Source organism: Sceloporus undulatus, chromosome 1 (genome assembly GCF_019175285.1).
Source record: "Sceloporus undulatus isolate JIND9_A2432 ecotype Alabama chromosome 1, SceUnd_v1.1, whole genome shotgun sequence".
NCBI classification, from domain to species: Eukaryota; Metazoa; Chordata; class Lepidosauria; order Squamata; family Phrynosomatidae; genus Sceloporus; species Sceloporus undulatus.
Window position 1 is genome coordinate 316661819 of NC_056522.1, and position 15605 is coordinate 316677423.

At 41.1% G+C, this 15605-nt stretch overlaps 1 protein-coding gene across 10 annotated transcripts in view; it reads right to left on the bottom strand.

Annotated features, from left to right (window-relative positions):
* The window catches only part of DPF3 (double PHD fingers 3), a 278546-nt gene that overhangs the window by 166510 nt on the left and 96431 nt on the right, over positions 1–15605 (bottom strand). Inside the window, exon 1 of one of the 10 annotated variants that reach the window (XM_042445759.1) lies at positions 14474–14581. The exons of the other annotated variants lie outside the window; for them this stretch is intronic. The gene's annotated coding sequence lies outside the window, so the exon portion shown is untranslated. Of the gene's footprint in view, positions 1–14473; positions 14582–15605 lie in introns of those variants that run through there. 10 annotated transcript variants of the gene reach the window in all.

The following is a 15605-nucleotide window of genomic DNA, read 5'->3' on the forward strand; positions in this document are numbered from 1 at the left end:
TTTGAGTGTTGGACTACAACTCTGGAGACCAGGTCCAAATCCCTGCTGGGCCATGGAAGCACACTGTCAGACTCCCTCTTCCTCAGAGGAAGGCAAAGGCAAACCCCTTCTGGACAAAGCTCACCAAGAAAACCCCTTGTTACATTTGCCTTAGGGTTGCCATACATCAGAAATGACCTGAAGGCACACAACAAGCAAAACAGAAGGATAGCAAGGATGATATCAGTCTAAACAATCTAGTCAGTGAGTTCCAGAGACTGAGAGCAGCCACTGAAGAGACTTTCTCCCATAATCCTACCAGATGGACGTGTGAGGGTGATGGGACAGAGAGAAGGGCCTACCCAGAAAATCTCAAAGGATTGCCAGGCTCATATGGGGCAATATGGTCCTTCACATAACCCCTACCTTAACCATATAGGGTTTATGGGTCATAATCAGCACTATAAATTATGCCCAGAAACAGACCAGCAGTCAATGGAGCTGTTGCAGTCTGGGAGTTGTGTGCTTCCTGCATCCAGCCCCAGTTAACAATCTGGCCACAGCTCTATGGATCAACTGAAATTTCCAAACAATCTTCAAAGGTAGCCCCATATATAGTGTGTTACAGTAATCCAAACAGGATGTTACTACCTGACAGATTTGCAAGTTCTAAAGAGGATCGGGTCAAGGTGCCATCAGCAAAGGGAGAGTGCTCCAGGGGTTTGTTTGCTCCCTCAGTAAGATAGGATGGAATTCCTGAGCAGACTCCTGGAGCTCTTGCTGGGTAAAGTTTGGACACTTGGGCCCTCCTGCAGCTTGGACCTCCCAGGGCACTGGTCTGTCATGAATAGATCAGGATGCTGAGGATGAGAAGATGCTTTTGCTGCTAAAGGGTAGATGGACCAGGTAATGCAAAGGAAATTTGTCCATATCCTAGGCCATTCTGGTTTGCCTGCCTTGTTTACAACTCACGAAGGGCTCCAGGAGCCATTTGGAAAAGGGAGAATACTCGCCTTGTTTACAACTCACGAAGGGCTCCAGGAGCCATTTGGAAAAGGGAGAATCCTCCAAGATTTTACCATAGGATGCTGCCAGCATCCTGGCTGGCCTCTTTGCAATCTCTAAGAGGGTAGACCAGGTCCATCCCAGGACCTTCATTCTCCAGGAGTCTCAGTCTACTCACAAAGAGATGCAGCAGTACACTTCACACCAGAAGGCAGTCCTTTCCCACCAGCGACCTCCTCTTCTGAGATGTCACCTGGTATGGTCCATATGCTCTGCACCTCTTAGAGATGTCTCTTCCTTGAGGCAAAGGAGAAGAGGACCCTTTCCTTTCATCATTTCATGTCTAGAAGCCAAATAGATATGCCACTGTATCTTCCTCCAACACTGGTGAAAAGGCAGCATCACTGCACCTTAGGGCAGGAGATGCAAACAGGCTCTGGGACATTCATGTTTTTGTCCTCCAATGCTTAAGTGCCACTGTGTACCTTCCCTCAGTATCTGGCACATGCAATAGCAACCTCTGTCTGCTCAATGGTAGGGCTGGCTCTGACTGGGTACCATCTTCTACATGAATTGAGAATTTACCTCAGGGGCTCTGAGACATTGTGGAAAATTCTGGCTGTATACCCTGGTTGCACAGACCATGCCAGAACCAACATGAGGAAACAAAGAGGTTTCTTTCAGCATGGGTATCATCCTTTCACTTGGATCAGTCTGAAGAACTGAAGAGTCTCCTTTTGTAACTGACATGGCCAGATCAGGTGGAATTTAGTGGGCTCCATAACATAGGGACAATGAAGGCATTACAATCACACTCTAAATATTCTTCTTGAGGGGAAAAGGTTTATTTTACAAGAGACATGAGATAAGGAACTTTTAATAATTACAAAAGGGAGATCACATCATATTGATTTCAGAGAATAACTATTATGCCTTATTTTTGTGATAACTTTCATCTGATAAGCAATTATGCAATTTAGTGAGGAACAAGTATGCTTATTAAAGAACTATTATTTGCAGTGAAGCAGACATCAAACGGCAAGCAAAACACATGTTTCATACAGTCCCTCAGAGGCCATAATCCAAACCTAATAATATGGCTTTTCTTGGAAAAGGGGCCACTGAAAGCGAGAAGCCTCTTGCCTTTTGGAAGAGTTTAGATGAAATGGTTTGGATGAGATGGAGAACATTATCCCAAGCATTTCAGAGAATACAACATGGTTGTTATATTTAGAGTGATGTGTAGTGAGAACACAATCTGTATGATTTATGAATAGTAATCAGGTTGTTCATCATACTTGGTAATCAGCAGTAATGATCATCAACAGTAATGATGAGAATGATAATTCACACAAGTAATACAAAAACACTCTTTTGCTGACATGTTCTCTTGTTCCAGCTCTACAGTCACTGGAAAAAAGTAGATCAAATGGTTAAAACCACCTCCTCCCATATGAGCCTGATAGAAATTTGAGATGTTGAAAAAAGGTACTGCTCTATGTCCCAACACCTCATGAACTTAGGTTGGTGGGTACATGTAACAGGGTTTTGTCTGTAACAGTGACTTGACTATGAAACACTCTACTTAAGGAAGATAGGCTGGCCCCAACTCTTTTAATACACTTCTGACAAGCAGCCAAAACAGTGCTGTTCCACATGACCTTCAGTGTTTGAAACTGCTGTTTTAACTGTTTCGAAAATGGGTTCTAGGATTACTTTAAGACTGCTTTTAGGAGTTTTCAAAGAATATTTTAATGTGTTTTAAAAATGTTTTCATCATATGGTTTTAATTGGTTTTCATTTGTTCATCACCTCAGAAGCCCTTGTGGGCTTGAAGGTGATATCGAAATACTTTAAAAAGTAAAATAAAATAAAGATCTTAAATGCAAAATTAAGGAAGTGGATTCACATATTCCACACTGCATCTGGAATGATAAAAATGCATTCCAGATCTAGAAAAGTAATAATAAGTACAGTAACAGAAAAATCACATCTATAAGACAACAATAAAAAATAACCGAAGGTTAGTTATGCTACAATAGAAGCATTATTAAGACACAATCACAATGCACCATGATTATAGATATTATTATTATTATTATTATCATCATCATCATCATCATCATCCCACTTTTTCCCAGTCTAGGATAAGGCAGCTTACAACAGTTAAAACAGATACATGTAAAAAATACAGTGTACATAAGTTCAAAATATAACTATCATAAACTATCATTAAAATTAAAAGCAGTTAAAAACAAACCATTACAAAGAAGAAAAACAAATATAAACAACACAGCACACAAAAATCTTAGAGGCCTGCCAAAACAAAAAGATCTTCTGCAAGGAAGGTGCCAGTCTAACTTCTCTAGGAAAGAAGTTCCAGAGTCTGAGTGTAGCCACTGAGAAGGAAACTAGGTACAAGTAATTCATGTGTTGCAAATGGATTAAAAGCTCTGACAAATAAGATAGTCATCTCCATCTTGGCTCCTCTTAGCAGCCATGGAAGAACATCTCAAGCAGTTGCTTTGCTCTTGTTCCTTTGATATGGCTCACCAATGGCAAGCTTAGAGAACAACACATGAACCAGATCCTGGTAAAATTCCTTTTGAGAAATACAGCACACAAAATCTCCCAGCCATCATGGCTAGTCCCAAAACGTCCTTTTTCCAAGTTGTAGTGTAAACATATCCTGGCAGCTGAGCAACTGCTGGATGAACACATCAATTTCCCTGAACCTTTATTGCTGTGAGACTGAGAAACCAGATAGCAAGACTGTTAAGGAATGTGGACATCCAAAAGAGAGGGAGCATGAGGAGACCAATGAGATGGTAAGGGCTTCAAGGAAAAAGTTCTTTTTTCAAAAGGATCTTAAGTGTGGAAAGAGATGCTGACAAAAATTATAAAATTGTGGGGAGAGGCGGACAATTACAAGACAGACATGTCTGGAAATCCCATGAATCCAGGATGACCCATAGGAGGAGCAGATTGCTTACTCCTCCATTGTCCTTTCCCACAGATCAGACATACAGCCCCACACAGCATTTTATCAGAAAGCTCATTTATAGCCCTAATCAAATTAACAGCTGCAACAGGAGTTAATAGAAACACACCTACACACACACTCCCATCTTCTCCTTTTCTTCTTCCCTCATTCAAGGCTAAATTAAAGCCACTACTATTTGTTGGTGTGTTGGGGTGTGTGTGTAGCAGGGCTCTTTCGACAGATGCATGAAAGATAAGACATTTAACCACAATGGCTTTCTTTGGCACTGAAGCAAACAGACAGAAGATTCATATCAGAGTTGATATTTACTGTCGAAATTGTCTGTCACATAGATAATTACATAGTGTTTAAAGCATAAGAATTTTTACCAGGAGGATGTGGGAAAGCAACTCTGTGCTAATATTTCTTAGGATTTTTCAGTTGTCTGAGGGGTACTGGTAGAGTCATTTCCCTGCGGGACTGCAGAAAGAGATCTATATGGCACCAGGAAGGGAGGGGATACAGCTATAGATACACAATCTAAGTGAGGAGATGCCAGCCAAGTGAGAAAGCTCCTCATGCAGAAATCCCAGGGCGACTGTCTAGGCCCCTATTTTCAATTAGACAAGGGGTGGGGAGGAAAGTGGAAAACTAAACTGAAGTCTGGCTAGGAAGAAATGAAGCTTATTAAAAGCGATAATTAAAGCTGGGTAACGTGCACCCTTGTTTAATCAAACTCACTAACAAGGAGGCTGAAACTGATCAACAATGACTCCATTTTTTGCTCAGCAGCCCTTGCATGTCAACAAGAGCATTATCTCACATTTCTGTCATGGTTAAAATGAGGGTGCATAAAGGAAGTTGGGACTTAACAGGACAAAGCAAGCATGTGGAATGAAAATAAACTATCTCCAATTGCTCATGTTCCCTTAATACCAAGCTTTCCTCCTGACACTGAAATATGAGTAGTTCCCATCACTTTGAATTAACAGAAACTATGTAATGACAAACTGCAAGAATCCCCGCTAGAGACTACTTGAATTGCAAGGCTAAAAATAAAAGGAAATCTTCAAACATTAAATGTTTTCATTAATTTGGCAGCACTGAGGATTGTTTCTCTAAAATGCAGGTTTTGCTATGGGGAGGGGGAAAAGTAATATAAAATTACAGGACTTTGTTATTACCAACAGTTGCTAGGCGATAACATAGCAATTCTAGTTTGTAAGAGAAGTTTTCAAAAAATGATATCCTAAATCCTATTATTAATCCAACAAGAATAAACCCATTGAATTAACAGGAATTATCTATGTGTTCACTCGCCATTCAAGAGTTAATTCAAGGAGTCTACTTTAGCTAGGCCTAACCAGCAGTATTGCAACTGACATGCTTAATTATCACATGTCAATAGAAATACAAGCTAATACTGTAGTTTCAACCAAGAAATGTTTTACAAGAATCTAGGTTGCACATCCCCACATTTAGCTTTGTTCCCAAAGGGATTGGTGAGGAATGCAGGAAACTGATTTGTGAGCTTCCAAAACCAGGTGCATTCAAGGTAATATTCATCAAATCTAGAAAAGCTATCTTTGCATTGCTTCTCTGTATTTTAATGTTTGTATTTAAAACTTGGAAGGAAAATTACTGTTAATATTAAAGGGATACATTTCAACAAAGAAACTCAAGCATAAAATATATCTATTATTGCTCCACTTAAATAATCCAGTTTACCTCATCCAAATTCAAACCTAAATCGGGAGGCAGCTGGATCCTACCGCAAGGATTTTGCCACCAAAGCCATTGGGCGAGTACAGCCTGGCAGTGGCCCAGCTCCCAAGTGAGCTCCAACAGCCTTATTTTGAAGCCGGGAGCTTTCCGACTTGGAAAAATGGCCACCGAAGCTCGCCTGGGACCCAGGCTGTAACCGGGCTGTACTCACCTGGCAGCTTCGACGACAAAATCCTTGTGGTAGGACCTGGCTGCCTCCTGATTTAGGCTTGAATTCAGATTATTAAATCAGGTTATTTAAGCAGAGCAATAAGCTCCTATGATTCTGTACACCAGAGTTCAAAACCCCACTTGGCAGTAGGAACCCACTGGGAAAACTTGGGCAAGTGACACTCTCTCAACCTTAGAAGAAGACAAAGACAAGCCCCCTGTGACAGTGGCATCATGAGGGGTGTGGGGGGTGTGGGCCGCTCCAGGTGTCACCCCAGAAGAGGGATAACACCTGGTCAGTTCCTCCCTCACCATGTCTTCACCATGCACACTCCTCCCCCATCCTTCCTTCCTCAGGAGGAAAAGGATGGGGCAGCACCAAGGGAGTTGCGCATGCTTCCCCCACTACGCCAGGTCATCATTACTGGAGAGTCTGTTCCCCATCAAAAAAATCCCCCAGCCTTCAGGGAGGCTTGCCCCCTCCCTCACCTCTGCTTTGGGGTCCCCCCTCCACCTGGATGTGTTTTCTCTCTCCTGCAAGGAGATTCAGTTTCTCTCCCCAGCAAGCCACAACTGATGTTTGTATACAGTGCTTTAAGATATTTTAACATTTTTAAAGTTCAGTATTTTAACTTCATAAATTGTTTATATTTCTATTTCATTCCTTTTATATTGTTTTTAATTTGTATTTTTAACATGTTGTTAGACATCTTAAATCCCTATATTGGGAGAAAGGCAGGATATAAATGAATAAAACGATGGCAATGATGATGATGACAATGATGATACCTTCTTACCAATAACTCCATCCTACTGCCCTTGAGTTGACCTCAACCCTTGGCAACCCTGTGGATGAGACATCTCCAAGACTTCCTGCCCACCACTGTTCTGCATAATTCCTGTAAAGTCATACCTGTGACCTCCTTAATAGAGTCCATCCATCTAGCATGTGGCCTTCCTCTCTTTCTACTTCCCTTGGCCTTTCCTAGCATTATTGTTTTTTCCAGTGAGTTGTGCCTTCTCATGATGTGTCTGAAGTATGACAGCCCACGTTTTGTCATATTGGCTTCCAGAGAGTTTTCTGGCTTGATCTGCTCTAGGACTCATTTATTCCTCTTTTTAGCTGTCCATGGGATCCTCAGCACTCTCCTCCAGTACCACATCTCAAATGAATGTACAGTTCCCCCTCCTAACTCACAGATCTCAGATCCGTGACCTCAAAAATCCCGAGGGGCGACCTCTGCTATTTTCAATGGGGCACATATTCAAGCCTATGGAGCTTGAATATGCGCGAGCCTCCATTTTCAGAGGGGGGTCCAGAACTGATCCTCCGCAAAAACAGAGGACCAACTGTATTTTCTTCCTTTCTTGTTTCTTAACTATCCAGTTCTCACATCCATACATGGTGATAGGGGATACAGTGGCTTTTGTGATTCTAGCTTTTGTGCTGAGTTGTACATCTTTGCATTTTAGGATCTTTTCTAGTTGTTTCAGAGCCGCTCTCCCCATTCTTAACCTTCTTCTGATATCCTGGCTGCAGTACCCACCTCTATCAATGTTTGATCCCAGGTATGAGAACTCTTTTACTGAGGTTTATCGCAAGGGGGCAAAAACGTCCCCCAATGTGTTCTAACGAGCACCGCAGGCGGCGCACGGAGCATGATGGGAACCTGATGGGCCCAGAACGCTAGTTTAACCGCACGGTGGAATGCCGCCGCTGCCGCCGGGCGTTCCCATCGGTTCCCAATGTGTTCCAGGACGCCATTTTCTGGGGAACAGTTTTCAAAAGCGTTCCCAGAAATGGCGCTTCCTGGACACATCGGAAACCCGATGGGAATGCCCGGCGGCAGCGGCGGCGTTCCACCGTGCGGTAAACTAGCGTTCTGGGCCCCACGGGTTCCATCACGCTCCGTGCACGCCCGCGCTCCTGCTCATTAGAACACATCGGGGGACGTTTTGCCCCCTTGCGATAAACTTTTCTATTTCTATTTCTCATTGTCTATCAGCTTGAATTAGTGTACATTCTGCATGGTCATTATTTTTATTTTCTTTAGTTTAGCAGTCTACACTGTCTTCCTTGATCTTCTAGTAGTTGTTCCAGGTCTGTGAGGGTTTTCTGCTAGTATATGGTGTCGTCTACATAATCTTAGATTGTTGATATTCCTTCCTCCTATTTTCACTCCTCCTTCTGTGTTCAAGTTTGCTTTCCTTACAATATATTCTGCCTTTAAGTTGAACAGGTAGGGTGATAAGATGCGGCCTTTCTGACCCCTTTGCCAATTGGGAACCATTCTGTTTCTCCATACTCTGTTCTGACAGTAGCCTATTATCCTAAGTACAGATTTCTCATCAAGACTACAATCTATGAAGAACATGCTGATTTTCTTTCAGAATTCCCTGATGCTCCCCATTAACCATCGTATGTTAGCAATGTGGCCCCTGATGCCTCTTCCTTTCCTGAACTCTGCTTGGACCTCTGGGATTTCATTCTCCATGTATGATTGGAGTCTATGTTGCAGAATTTTGAGCACAATTTTGCTTGTGTGAAAGATCAATGTTATGGTCCTATAGTTGCTGCAGTCTTTTGTGTCTCTATCATCCATGGTTTCTTCTCTTTCTTTTTCTTTTTGTCTGTTGAATGTTTCTGTCTGTATTCTTCTTTTATTATGTCCCTGGCTTCAGTTCTTCTGGTTCATGGTCTATTACACTTAGGGGCGCAAATCTGTTCTTTATATTATCAATAAATTCTGTTGATATGTTGCTGAGATCATATTTTGGAACAATTACTTTTTTTCTGCTTGAGTTTTACTCTTATTTTTGATATAAGTAATTCATTAGCTGTCCACAGCTGGCACCTGGTCTAGTCTTGGCCACCAATGTGGAGTCTCACCATCTTTTGCTTTTCATTATATCTTTTTTATTTTTGTGTTGATTATGATTACCAATGGTCATTTTATTTTTAATGTGACTGAATAATTGTAAGCTGCTCTGAGAGCCTTTAGGGCTGAAGAGCGGGGTATAAATACCATAATAAATAAATTATTATACTATTAATCTGTGCCTCTATAAGGATAGACAATGATGCCCATTGTGTAGAGATACCACTATAGTCATGCATTTGGTGAAGACACATGGAGCTCTGGAGACAAAAAGCAGAAGTATCCCAAATTGATACAGTTCATCCTTTCTGCAAATCACAGGAAGCAAGCAGTGGTAGAATAAAGATTCAAAAAGATTCAAAAAAGTATGAAGCTCAATTGCATAACCATGCTGGATAATGGACAGGACCCATTTGCCAATGATGGACATAAGGGTGAAACCTGTTGCCAAATAAAAGGATCAAAGACATAAGGTAAGTGGAATGAGCAGGGCAGTTAAAGTGTCTTGTGTTGCCAAAGGTTTTAGAATGAAAAGGTGACTTTTACTTGCCTTGATTATAAGAACACTGAGCAGATGTCAATGCTTCAGAAGATGGATAAAAAAATTTTAAAGACAAGAGTCTTAGAACACTGTGTAGATTGTTGAGATCAGTTCCACTTTTAATTAGATCTATATTGTGATATAGCACATGACTGGAAACCAAGTCATTTGGCCCTGGTATGAAGCTTATCACGGCAATCTCACTTGTCATCTATTTTGGCACTGAATAATCCCCATTAAATGGGTCATCTTCAACAGTAACATGGACACTGGGTATAGTCCTGCATGTTACCTGAAGGCTATTGCCCTGCCAGAGCATTTGCTATGCTTTGGATGATGAGCTGTGTTTATTTGTTGGGCTGCTAAATAACAAAATTCTGTGTGATAGATCAGAGCTAATTATTTCTGATCAGGAGAGAGGTTATTTAGAAAAGGAAATAATCTTCTCCCAAAGGCATAGTTGGTATACAGCCATAGAATCCTAACAGTTTGAAATTTGCAGTGATAGGACAGCCGTGCAATAGAATATGTGCCCCCACTTCATCTGCCTTCTTTTCAGAAGTAGCTGAGTGTGGCTTGTTCTTGGCTTGTCCTTAAGTCACATCTACTATGATCAATTTGGTGGAGGAGGATAGAAGAGCCCCTTTCTTGCACTCTGTAAGAAATTGTCATTTTTCTTCAGTGAAGGAGAAACAGACCATTTGCCATGGCTCCTGCATCATACGCAACAAGGACAGCAGCATGAGATAGATGCAGGGGTCTGTATTTGGATTAGTGACTTCTTCCAGAGGCATCAATATTTCTCATATAAGTGTTGCAGCTATTCTGATTTAATGGACTGGAAAGACTTCACATTACCCAATGGAGATTTAGAGTATCAGTGACCATCAGGAGATTATAGAATCATAGAGCTGGAAGAGACCACAAGAGCCATCCAGTCCAACCCCCTGCCATGCAGGAATTCTCAATCAAAGCCCCCCAGACAGATGGCCACCCAGCCTCTGTTTAAAGACCTCCAAGGAAGGAGATTCTACCATACTCTGAGGGAGTGTGTTCCACTGTCGAACAGCTGTCACTGTCAAGAAGTTCCTCCTAATGTTGAGATAGAATCTCTTGTTCCAGGTCCTATACTCTGGAGCAGCAGAAAACAAACTTGCTCCATCCTTAATATAAATCCCTTCAAATATTTAAACAAGCTTATCATATCACCTTTTAACCTTCTCTTCTCCAGGCTAAACATAGCCAGCTTCCTATGTCTCTCCTCGTAGGGCATGGTTTCCAGACCCTTCATCGTTTTGGTTGCCCTCCTCTGGTGTGAAGAATAGTATTATGATGGGTATTAAGGTTTGTACCAAGGTTGGTTGTAGTGACTACTGTGTTACAGAAGACATGGTAAATTGCTCCATATATCTATAAGATCTCCCTCTCAAACCAGGTAGTCCTCCCTCCAAAGCACAGGAAAATGACCTTGAATACTTACTCCTAAGCATGGTTCTACAATCAAACACATAGGCAGAGTAATGTGATCTTGGAGTATGCTCCCTAGACCTGGATCTGGGGTGGAACTGGTGTCAATAGTGCTCCCTGTCAGTGTAGGAACTATAAATTGCTCAGGATTAAGGCATTGGGGAGAATACAGGGTTCTCCACAAATCTCACCTTCTGAGTGTGATGACATATAATGAATCTCCTCTAGTCCAGACTCACAGATTCCAGTTCTGGTTCTGGGGTCACATGGACTGCTGGAGATGGTTGTATATTAACGCACTCCATGCTAGATCTTACTAGAGAAATAGTTGATAACCAATAAAAACTGGATAGAATTTCTTTCACCAATTTCTTCTTCATCCTTTACAATTCCTTTTCTTTCTTTTTCAGTTCTTCAGATGCACTGCAGATTATCTGTTTTCCTTGATCTTCAGACCTTTAGATCTTGGAAGATCATGATCTGATAAAGTCAATTGATTCAGATGACATTCTATTGATAAAGACTTGACACAGTCATTTAGCTTAAATGTCTTTGAAGGTGGAAGATGCTGTGTTACCGAAGCAGCTCAATTCTGCAAGTTGTTGAAGCAATGGTTCTATATCATCTCAGACATGTGACCAGAGCTTTTGGATACTGCGCTAGATTGGACCCCAATGATATCTGAGCTTTTAGATGGAACAAGTGTTGGTTGAGATAATGTCAAAGGAGGAGGTCTCTGAAAGATTGTCATGATCTTTAGCAGTTAATTTTTATCAAAGTTCTTGGGGAGAAAGACCAAATAATAACAAAGCCATGCATGCAGTTTAGCTACTCTGGTTTTTCTACTCTGAGAGGTGAAAGCTAAACAATTGAAGTGATGTTAAGGTGTTCTTCAAAACAATGAAGGCACTTGGGTGAATGTTAAATCAAGAGAGGTACTTTTGTTCCACAGTCAGAACATTTGTTAAATAAAGATTTTGAAGCTATAAAAGCCTGGTTGTTAGGGAGAGGCAACACCACTGAGGGAAAAATATATAGAAAAGTACAAAACAATAAAACTATCTATTTATCTAACTATAAACATTTTGTAAATTGCAAGAGGAAAAACTAGCGTACACTCAGCAAAGAGACAGAGCATTCCACAAATGCTGCTTTTCTGAGAGAGGAGGACAACAAAGAAACTCATGTAAACTGGAGTGAATGGTTCCAAACATGTGCAGTGGAGGAGGTGCGCTCTTGCAAAAAGATCTAGAATGTTCTGAACATTTTGCACAGGTATAGAAAGACACATTTATGTGAGTCACAGAGACCACAAAGAAGGAAGACACTGTTTTCTCTTATCCCACAATTCCCAAATCTACACCTACCCTCTCTCTCTCCCACACACACACAGAGAGAGAGAGAGAGAGAGAGAGAGAGAGAGAGAGAAACAATAACAGTAAACCATTTCAGTTCAGGGCCAGTGGAATTCTTTATACTGTGAGGTCAAAGAGTTGTTTAAAATCTTCTGTTTATTACCTTTATCATCTTCCTTCAAACAGGGCACATAGTGTTTCTCACAGATCATTCATGGAATGGAGTAAACAGAAGTAAGTTTGTTTCTCTTTTACAAACTGACCACATCCCCCTAGACGGGACTGTTCTACATGTTGAAAACTCATTATGCTATGTTACATAGGGACCATTCTCTAAATTGCTGGTCTCCCACCATCCACAGACAGCAGATATGGATACGCAATGGATACTGGCTAAGCACAGACAGAGTTGTAGTCCAAGATATCTGGAGGCCACCAGGTTGGGGGAGAGATGGACATAGGAGCCGGATATAACAACAGTCCCAGAAAGCCTTTGTCACTTCTGCCTTTTTATTGTGACTCGGTGGAATCCAACAAGCAGAGTGCTTGATACTTCACTGATCTTCTAACTAACCACACAGCGTTTCCTCCCATTTTTTTGCAGTGTTCCAAGAAATAGCATCTGGAGACGTAGACACAATGAATATATAAGATAAACACTCTTCCACATCTTCTCACCAAACTGAGGGATCCTTTAGCCAGGGTAAATACATCCGGAGGTTATGGTATTTGTTGCTGTAATTCTCAGGGGGGTTTAAAGAAATACAGTTGTCCCTCCCTTTTTGTGGACTTGGAATCTGCGGTCTTGCTTTTCATGGAAGGAACAAGTGGCAATTAATAAAATGGCGGTGCACCCCTGCGCACGTGCCATTATTTTCTATGGGACTCGAATATGTGCAAGTCACCATTTTCGCAAGGGGATCCAGAACGGATCCTTTGTAAATTAGAAGGGGCTACTGTGTATATCAAATTTTCAGTTATCCTAGCCTATTTTATGGCAACATTTGGTTCACCTCCTCTAATGGACTTCTTTTAAATTCTGAGACCTGCCATGCCAAAAAAGTATCCCCCTCCTGTATTTTTTTTTAATGTTTAGAGTTATAGTGGTATAAGCTGCAGCCACATTGCAGAAATAATCTAGTTTGACACCACTTTAATTGCCATGGCTCAGTGCTATGGAACTCTGGGAATTGTATTTGTTGTGGCACCAGAATTCTCAGACACAGATGGCTAAATATCTCACAAAACTACAAATCCCAAAATTCCATAGCATTGAGCCATTGAAGTTAAAGTGATATCCAACTAGATTATTTCTGCAGAGCGGATGCATCCACATTCTTATAGTACATAAGTGAAATAGCAGTTTGACAGTGTGGCACTATATCTCTTGGGGTGGAGAGTTTTAAAAAAAAACCAGAGGGTGAAAATTTGCATTACATGGGCCCCATATCAAAAGATATTACCACCTCAGCAAACCATGCCTCACCGGGGGGGGGGGGGGGCGTTGGAAAATGCCCAAAACCCCAACCAAAAAAATAAAAAAAACCCCCCCCCCCCCCTCCAAGAAGGTGACAAATGGGTACAAAGGCAACAACTACTGCAAACCCCAATAAAATCTGGGAAAATGAAAAGAGCTGTATTGCAAGAACTCACACATCTTTAAACCAATCTGGAAAAGCCTAGAGTTGCTTAAAACATAATATACACTTGAAGATATCCAAATATCCAAGAAAGAACTTTCAAGAAAATTGGGCTGGTGATATCTACTAAGGAATTGGAGCAGTAAAATATGTCATGGAGATATAAGTCTTTTATCTGGTAAATGCATCACGAGTTGCTAAACAAAGAGTAAAATTTATTAACACCAATAGTCAAAAGTCATTGAAATGTCTGTCTGACTTTATCTTATTTCTCATTAAAACTAAAAATAGGTTTATTGTGGTAAGAGCCATTTAATATATGTTACACAAAAGTTTAAATGTTAAAATGAAATTAGAAGAGTGTGCAAAGTGCATAGGAATAGCTAGCAATCTTGTCCTATTTTCTTTCTACCATTAGCCTAGTATATTATTGTGGGCAGCTGAGTGTGTTTTTCTCTTAATGTTCTCCTTCAGATCCTCTGTTTCTGATACCTACACTTACTGCAGTGTTCCAAGTGGAATGCATGATAATGCAAAACATGTCGGTGTCAAATCATGGAAGACATAACACTCAAATCTATCTCACAAGTTGAATGAGTGACCTTAAACACATCTCTGTCTTTTAGCTTCTGGTCTGTAAAACAACAGAATAATAGTAAACAGTCTGCAAAAAAAAAAAAAAAACCAACCTTGCAATCTATGTATCAGGCTTTTCTTCACTTAGGCATTAGACTGCATGCAGCCCAATAAATACTGCACCTGCCCAGAACTTAGATTTTTTTTTCTTGGACTATAGCTCCCAGAACCCTCCAGCCAGCCTGGCCACTGCTCACGCAGGGTGAGAATACTAGATGTTTCAGTCCAAACAGTAATTTTCCCAAGCCTTGCAACTGTGTAATCAAATATCTAGACACGTGGTCAACAAAGTGCCTGGTGTTCCTCTGGGTCTGACTGCAAAGTACTTACTAAGGTTATTATGATGATGTACAACATGAACCTTTTTAAGATTCAGGGTTGGCACAAGCTTCAAATGGCACCCAGACCCAAGAAAGCCAAGCAAATTCTTCTGGCAAATGAACAACACCACCACCAACAACAACAAAAACCACCATCCCACAAATGCCTCTTCTCAACGCTGGCACTAAAATGCAATAATAAACTAACTTAAACTTTTGGTGCTTTTTCAGAACCTGAAGCCACTATCTCACTCTGCTTAACAGTAGGGCCAGCCCCCTTATCTTTTAACAAATTCTGCTGAAATTATAGTATTAATTAGGCAATCAAAACAGAGCAAGAATCTGAAAAATCTGTTTCTCATGGCCTTGCTTATTCTAAACTCCTTGTCTTAGGAAAGAATTCAGAAGATGTTGGCAAGCTAAGTAAAGTTTATTGGCAAGCTCCCTCAAACTCACAGACACAAGATTTTCCAGGCAAATTTCATATCAAGAAACAAAGCAGTAATAATGTTGCTCCCCAATGAGTTTTGTATCAAGAGTCAAAGCAGCAATGAAACCCTGGATGTTTGCAGTAACAACAGAAAGCAAAATGAAGCAAGCTGCTGCAATCCTTGGACTGCTGTCCATGTCCAGCAGTGAGTATGAGGTCTGCCAACTCAGTAAGTAAGAAGAGAATGGCGCTAAGCTGACTACACTCATTCCTTTCTAACAGGTCCCAAGAGACTCATAACACCAGCTGCTTTTCCTCCCCCTCCCCCTCTGATAAGCAAGATAGCTAAAGGGCTCAGTCATGTCACCACAATTCTTTCATATCCAGTTAAAACCATTTAGGGATCTTATTCAATGATTTCAGATTTGACCAGCA